This window comes from Seriola aureovittata, chromosome 6 (assembly GCF_021018895.1).
Source record: "Seriola aureovittata isolate HTS-2021-v1 ecotype China chromosome 6, ASM2101889v1, whole genome shotgun sequence".
NCBI lineage: Eukaryota > Metazoa > Chordata > Actinopteri > Carangiformes > Carangidae > Seriola > Seriola aureovittata.
Genome location: NC_079369.1, coordinates 2,814,754 through 2,822,661, shown reverse-complemented (window position 1 = coordinate 2,822,661; position 7,908 = coordinate 2,814,754).

Sequence of the window (7,908 nt, the reverse complement as noted above, 5' to 3'; positions counted from 1 at the left end):
GACCTGGGGATGTGTTTAGTTAAAGGACTGGTGTTTCTGTGTTGAGGTGTGATCAGATTGAATGCCAAGCAAATTTTTTGCCTCACGTTATTCATAATGAATTTGACCGCTGGAGTGTTTCTGCATCTGCGTTCCCATGGAAACAGTGGGATAATAGTCGACACATTATCCTTTTTTTTTTTTTTTTTTTTTTTTAGTCGGCGGTGGTTCATGTCTTGAAAGTTATCTCTGCGATCTCACAGCTGATCAAATGTTCTCAGACAGTGAAACCAGAGTTTAAATATAATATTAAGAAGCTCATGTACATCCACCATGGAAACATTTACAAAGCAGATATCTGGTCCCTGGTTCGACTCCCGACCCTTCGCTGCATGTCGTTCCCCTCCTTTCTGTCCCATTCCCTGTCACTCTCTACTGTCCCGTCAACTCGTAAATAATTACGTCTGTGAGGTCACAAAAATACCTTTGAAGACGATGTAACCACTCGCAGGAAAAGATGATGGTGGTTTGACTACGTCTCTAGAGTCTGTGGTGAAGTCACTTAGCGGGCAACAGGCTGCACACACCCTGGTTAGCTCGTACCAGCCACATGTGTGAAGTGTCTGTGTGTATTTGCAGCTCAGACTCACCAGGAACTCCAGTCTGATATTTTCCTCCAGTTTTTACTGGGTTTTTTTGTTAGTTTTTTTATCTCTTTTTATTTGCGTTTATTAATTTTAGTGTCAAACTGTTTTTGTTTTTTGAAGGTGACACAGTTTCAACTCACACAGAGGCGTCTCCACGCCGCGATGCCTGGAAGTGACGTCTTTTCGGCCGACTCTGCATGCAGCCAGACTGCATCTAAAATTGGCTTTGCGTTCAGTCTGAACACAGGCGTCTGTGTCTTTTCCTTTCCCAGGATTTGGGCTCAAAGTTGACGACAGTCAGTGCCTACAGGGTGTTCAGATTTTCTACTGAAGGTGCTGATATGAGCTGGGTTTAAGGTTTAAGGTTTAAGGTTTAAGGTTTAAGGTTTAAGGTTTAAGGTTTAAGGTTTAAGGTTTGGTTAAAGTTGGCTTAAAGCTGATGTATACTGCATGGTGCTGCCCTGGTCGCTGTGCTGACCTGAAGAATGCATGGCTCAAACTAATGATACCTCTCCCTCAATCCTGCTCTTCCTCTTATCCTCCTCTTCCTCCCTCTGGACTCTGTACCAAATCAGAGGGCAGTGGATGGAAGGGTTATCTATTTCTTTGGATTTTAATAATTGCCCTGTTGTTAAACTTCTATTTTGCACGATATATCATAAAACACATTATGTGCCTTGCCTTTAGTTAAAGAACAATAATACATTATGGAAAAGTGATCATACTTTTCATGGTACAGCTGGTAGCACTTAAAAAAAAACAACAACAAAAAAAGCTGCATGTGTGATTGCTTGACATTAACCAGTGTAGCAGGTAGACAGTTTTAGGTTAAACAGTGGCAACGAGATACTGAGACGCTCGCCTGAGTGTTTCTCAATGAAAACTTTCATGAGCTTCAGCAGAGGATGGGACGGCCCTTATCCTCTGCTTCCATTCAACTAAATACAGATAGCAATTTTTTCACAGTGTGGCATTTTGGGAAATACACGTCTGCCGTCATACTCAGAGTCACATGAGACGGACAATATCTCTCTCTACTGGAAACAGTGCGAACAGACGGGATTTAGCCGAGCTAAACACATCCCAAGTTATCTCAACTCAACGTCCATTTACTACCTTTTATTTATGGCTCTCAACCACATCTCACAGGTTTCATCAGCTGACTGAGTCGGCTGCGGGGTCATCTAGTGATCCAAGTATGGGACTGTGGTCACATGATAACAGGTGGTCATATACAGGGGGAGACCCTGCAGAGACAAACACCTGATATCAAGATCTCTTCTTTCTTTGATCAGGTTACAACTGAACCGTCTCCATGACAACCGAGAGAGCTGCGAAGAAGCTCGCGAATGAACATTGAGTTAAGATGATTTAGTTTCCGGGGTCGGTAATGAAGCGGATACTTCTGGGTAAAGCGGGAAGAGAACTGTAGTTCCCAAAATGTTGGACTGTTCCTTTAAGTGGTGATTTTTTCAGTCACATGGGCAGGTGGTGATCGCACTCATCGAGCTGATCTGGTTCAGTGGCTCTGCTGTTTAAAGCTCAAGTGTTGTCTGACAGGTGTGTGTGTGTGTGTGTGTGTGTGTGTGTGTGTGTGTGTGTGTGTGTGTGTGGACGTTGACATCACTCACGCTGTATTGGAGGTAATGTGTGGACGTCGGTGTGTTGTAAACCAAGTGTGAGTTGAGGGTTGTGGTTCGGAAACGGCACTTTACAAAAGCATAACACGAGTTGTGAGAGTGACGTCTGGCTGACGTCCCGTCCACACGTTCACAGTAACAAAACAAAAGCCATTTTCAGAGACTTTGCTCAGTTCTGACAGACACAGTATCAAACACATGCAAACACATCAAAGTATTTATCGCAGGGGTTAGTGTGAATATTTTGTCAGGAGTTTAGCCACTAAATCCAGTCTGATGTTAAACATCTTCAGGTTTGGGCTTCAAGACTCTGCAGCTCTCTGATTGGCCCTTCGAACACCGTCCATTTGCCTGTATGATGATCATGTAACTGTCACATGACCATGGATGAGTTTGAGTTTTATATGGATGCATGCACTTAACACTATTCTTACTCACCTTGGCTTTTAGGTTATTTTGAATTATTTCTTGAGTTGTTAACATTATGTTGCTTGTAGGATTATAGTTTTAAACACAGCAGTGTGTATAAAAAATATGTACAACGTGGACTCATAAAAGAGATGTATAGAATATTTGTTTGTCATGTTTGTGCTTTTTGTTTCGGCTCTCTCAGTGGCCAAGCCACTGAATATGGGACCCATGAAATGGGTGGGCTGGTAGTAAAGTTTAACCATGTGAGGGGTGATGAATGACGAGGGAAAGAGGGCGAGAGACAAGTGGAAGTTAAATTAGAGTGAAGTGGAGCGCACACAAAGAGTGCATACCTCTGCCAAGGCTGCACAGTCCTCTAAATGTGTTATTTTAATGAGAGACAGTATTGAGAAAAGTCTGTGACTGGATCTGAATCACAGTGAGGTACTGATGTCGCGCTGATCAGCTGTTGTCAGCAGCATCTTTATAAACCTAAATCCTGTCTTGTAATGCTGGAGCTGTGTATGAGAATGAGTGAATGAGTTACGACCAACTAAATGTTTTTCCTTCTTCAGCGTCATCCTCGCGGGAAAAGACCCTGAGATTTTTTTGCAGAATCGCTGCAGTTTTGTGTGGATAGATCAGACGAAGTTTAGCTGCAACTGCACAAGTTCATGTCAAACAGGCCGTAGCTGAAAGAATCTGTGTGTGTAAGAAACGGCAGCGCAAAGGAAAAGCTTGTCCAAATATCTCGTGGCAAACTGGAAATGGAATGAAATAGAGGAGAGAGGTGTTTTACCAAAACATTTACAAAGCAGAATATCTGTTTAGATTTCTCTTTACCCAACAGTCACGGTTCACGAGTTCTTACTGGAGCTTTTCTCTCCATCCCAACATTTTAGACACAATCCAAAGCAGGGATAATTAGATCCAGTCCAAACTGGCAGGTACATGGCGTCCTGTGATGACAGTACACACCATGTGATCGGAGCTGGGGGAGAGTCTGCTTTGATCCCTCAGACATACTGACACACAGACCTGAGACCTGGCAGACTCAGGTCCAGGGTCAGGTCAAGTGAAATCTTTTTATTCTTTTCTTAAAACACATTAGCTGCTTGAAAATTCAACATGGCCGCCATTTCTGGCAGTTGTCTGTTGTTCATCCACTATTTCCTCATATGAATAATCCAGGTGTCAAATAAAACATTTTAACAATGGAGAAGGCAAATGTAGCATACTATAAAAAATTAGATGAAAGTATATTTTAGCAAACATATTACAAAATAGCTTGCTGACTAGCCTAGAGCTAGCAAGTTAGCCTAGTGAGCTAATGTTAAGACAAGTTAACAAGTAGACTGTCGACTCTTACAGAACTTCTGGTACAATATTCATCATACATGGTTTGATAATACATTGTGTTTTTATGCAGCAATTTCACATCTTCATATAAGAAATTGCACAAATAAAGCTCTGAACAAATTGTGATTTTGACATCCTCACGGTCTAAAACACAGGATGAAATTGTGAAATCTGTCCCGTGGGTGAAATTCTGTGGTAAAAATGTGTTTCCTATGGCAGAAATGGTGCCGATCTATCTTGAAATTTCAAGTGGCTAATGTGATTTTTCGTATTAATGGCCCTAGAGGGAGAAACATAACAATTTTTGGTGCTTGTATCCACATTTGAACGATTTTTTGCAGTTCTCAGCTGCACTACACAGGAATGAAAGGGAGAACCTGTCGGCCCACAGACACAGTCTCTCTAGTTTGATCGCTCCTGGGGTTGTGGACACAAAAACACCAAAACATAATACTGCACAACCCAATACAACCAAAAACTAAATCCAAAAATCACCTCTGTTACGATAGTGTAGTATTTACTGTAGAGGTGATTACAGAAGAGTATGGTGGTTGTTGTGTCTCCTCCAGCTCACGACCAACATTACTGTGCATATTGTACTTTTGGGAATCTTGTTACTGCATCATATTTTCTACCAGAGGCTCCAAGATAAAGAACTGATTTAGACTCTTCGCCTGCAGAGAGGACGTATGCACTATTTGAATGCAGATATATCACAAGCGGTGTGTTTTCAGAGCGTGGTCATATTCGGGATGTGTGGCTCCTGGCTGTCAGGAGCGGTTCGACTCTGAGTCCCCCTCGTTTCTGTTTCTCTCTACTTCTTCCTCTCTGTCGCTAACTACAAGTCTGACTGTACAAGGAAAGCTAAAGAGCTTCCCCACATAACACCAGCCAGCTAGGTGGAAAGCTAATCCACTGTGGTGTCGACGTGTGTCGGCCATCTTGGCTCAGCTGAAGGTGTTTGAAGCTTTTGCAGTGTGATGTCTCAAAATGTATTAAAGAGAGACACTTGATTGATTTAAATAAATAAATATTAAACCCACTGAAACGAAGTTAAATACCACATAGCGCTTGGTTACCATGGTTTCACTGTCGCCGATCAGTGTGAGGATTTCTACTCGTGTCTAGAAGTCCAACTGAATTAACAATAACTCAAACGTGTTCGGGATATTTGGAAATTCCCCATCTCAAGTCAAGAGGCAGGAATAATGTGTTCATCTCAAAAACTCAACCTGGAGGGAAAACTGTTCAGCCTCTCATGCAAACCTCATCACTTCCTCTGCTCCGATCAAATAAACCAGCAGGTCGTCGGCATGGAAACTGAAAAAACAACCAAAAATGATTTCAACAAGCAGTGCCTATCATTTTACTGCTAGTTTCATTTGAGTTCTTTTGTACGCTGTGCTTTGCTGTACATTTTGTATTCAAACACTACATGGTCGTGTGACGCACTTCAGCTTAGGGGTTGGTGCTCTGTGTTGAGAACAACGCCAGTCCCGGGCCCCTGCCGACGGGGCACGCGGGGCCTGAGGTGACAAGCCATAAAAACAACCCACAGAGCTGAAGAAGATCTAGAGGAAACACTGACAGGCTGCACGAAAAGTTAAAGTTCATTTTTAGGGTGAAAAAGCTGCAACAACAAAAATAAAAAAGTGGTTCTATCACTTTACGAAAAGGTACAGAAATTGTGAGTAGCTATCAAAGACAGAACAAGGAACAAATCTGCAACTTGGTGAACAGTTAATGAGACATTTTGACACGTCACAGTCGGGAAGGTGTAACGGATTAAACGAGTGACGGCTGAATCCCATTTAGCTGCTTCAGTTTCAGGGTCCTGGTGCATCACTGTCACATCTTGAAGAATGGAGCCGTTGTTAATGTTTGTCTAGTTTTCCCGTCACGGCAAGTCGAAATATCTCTGTATCTGCTCGATGGGACATAACACATAACTGATCATTACATTATTATTACAGTCATATTAATTACTGTGTTAATTGTAGTAATATATTATGATGAATTGTTGCATCAAACTTGAAGTTTAACCTGAAACAACCCTGACCTTTAGGACATCTTCAGCTTCCCTCTGACAGTTTTACTCTTCGGAGATATGGATGTCGCTCTTATTACGGTCCCCTTATACATCTTCCCACTTTCACCTTCATAGTGTCTTTTTGGCTCAAACAGTGGAAATGTTTGCAGTTGGCATGTTGAAGCATCAGACCACAAACATGCCTGAGGTTAACTGAGTTTAGTTTGGAGGAGAATACCTGGTGCTTAGTATCAGTCAGTTGTATTATATTCAGCGCACAACTACCTTAATGCTCAATTCCATATATTATATCATTAACTAGTAGTTAATGACCTACATAACTTGAGGGCCACAAAAAGTGTTTAGTTATTGATTGTGTTGGTTTACCTCATTAACTAATTTACAGTCTTTGGGAGTGTTCAGTTAACTATGCATTAATCAGCGCCTCCTAATGTCATCCGTACTCGTTGGGAACTACTGAGGATTTTGTGTTCCCTCCAGTTTAGTGTTAAAGCCACAGCTTTTAACCTGGAGCCGGAGCGTCCCCTGCAGTTGTCAGTTTCCCCAGTGTTGATGAAGAAACCAGTGGATCCACTTGATGGTTCAAAACACTGAGGCGCAGGTTCTGAAGCTGCCAAACTGACATGATTGAAGTTTTGAAAATCAAAAATCCTGTTTACTGTCGAGGACGTACGAGTCGTAGGTCAGTTTCTGTAGAAGTACGTTGTCACCGATGTTTCACCACCTGTTGCCTAAGTCATCTTTTATTCATTGGATTCGGTCTGACAGAACGTTCCCTCTGGGTTTCTTCTTCACTCTGTGGTTACAAACCAAGTGCTGTTCTGAACACTGTCTGCACTGTTAGCAGAGAAAAACCAAACGACTCTGTTAAGATGCATATCAGTCAGAATCAGGGCTGCTCCATGACTGTGATTGGATTCACGTTAGTGTTGTAATTAGTTCAAAATGTAACGAACAGTATTGAGCTGGTGGTGATTCCTGCTTGTTGATCTATAGCCGGATGCTGTGTGAGGAACAAAGGGACTGTCCCGTATCTGAACAGCTGAGTTTTGGGGAGATGTTTTCATAGAGGGCTCTTTTCTATAAACTATTAATGTGACTCAAAACTCGACCCGACTGCTGCTGTTGCCTGAAAACCTTCTAACTCCAATTTGTCTTTCTTTTTGCTGTTTCTTACTTGAATTGCAACGAATTTATTTTTACTGGCCCTTCAAAAACCTTTCTGTAACTCAGCCTCGCAGCAGCTGGAAAACTTTTCTTAGTTACTGAAAATCAGATTTTGTAGAGTTTTCCTGTGACAGTGACGCCATATTGATTCTTCTCTGTATCTGTGGGTATGTTGCTTCTGCACACCGTTTACTCCATGTGCCGAAGACAGTTTGTAATGAACGAAAGAGTTGTTTCTCAGAGAACATTTTAATGCAGTCTCATATTTTAAGGATTTTTTTTTTTCATAATTTTTCAGATATTATAGTAAAGGACTGCTTTGCTTGCTTCCAGATATATATCCCTTACATCAGAGAGAGCATAGGCATGAACAGCTTTCATCAGTTATTGCATGACTACAATCCACTCAGACCACAGTCCTTTCCACAGTAAATGTACATCAGGCTCCGCAAAAAAAAGTCATACATGATGGGGTCCTGGACAGCAGCGTCCCCTCTCATGAGTCTGTTATTTTTTATACTGGAACACCTCAAAGAAGACGACAAATAACTAACTAACTAACAAATAACTTTACCCAAACTTTACCTGACATGCAATTTTAATTGACGCTTGAAAGTCAATGAGAAACATGCAATATTGCACAACCCTGTATCCC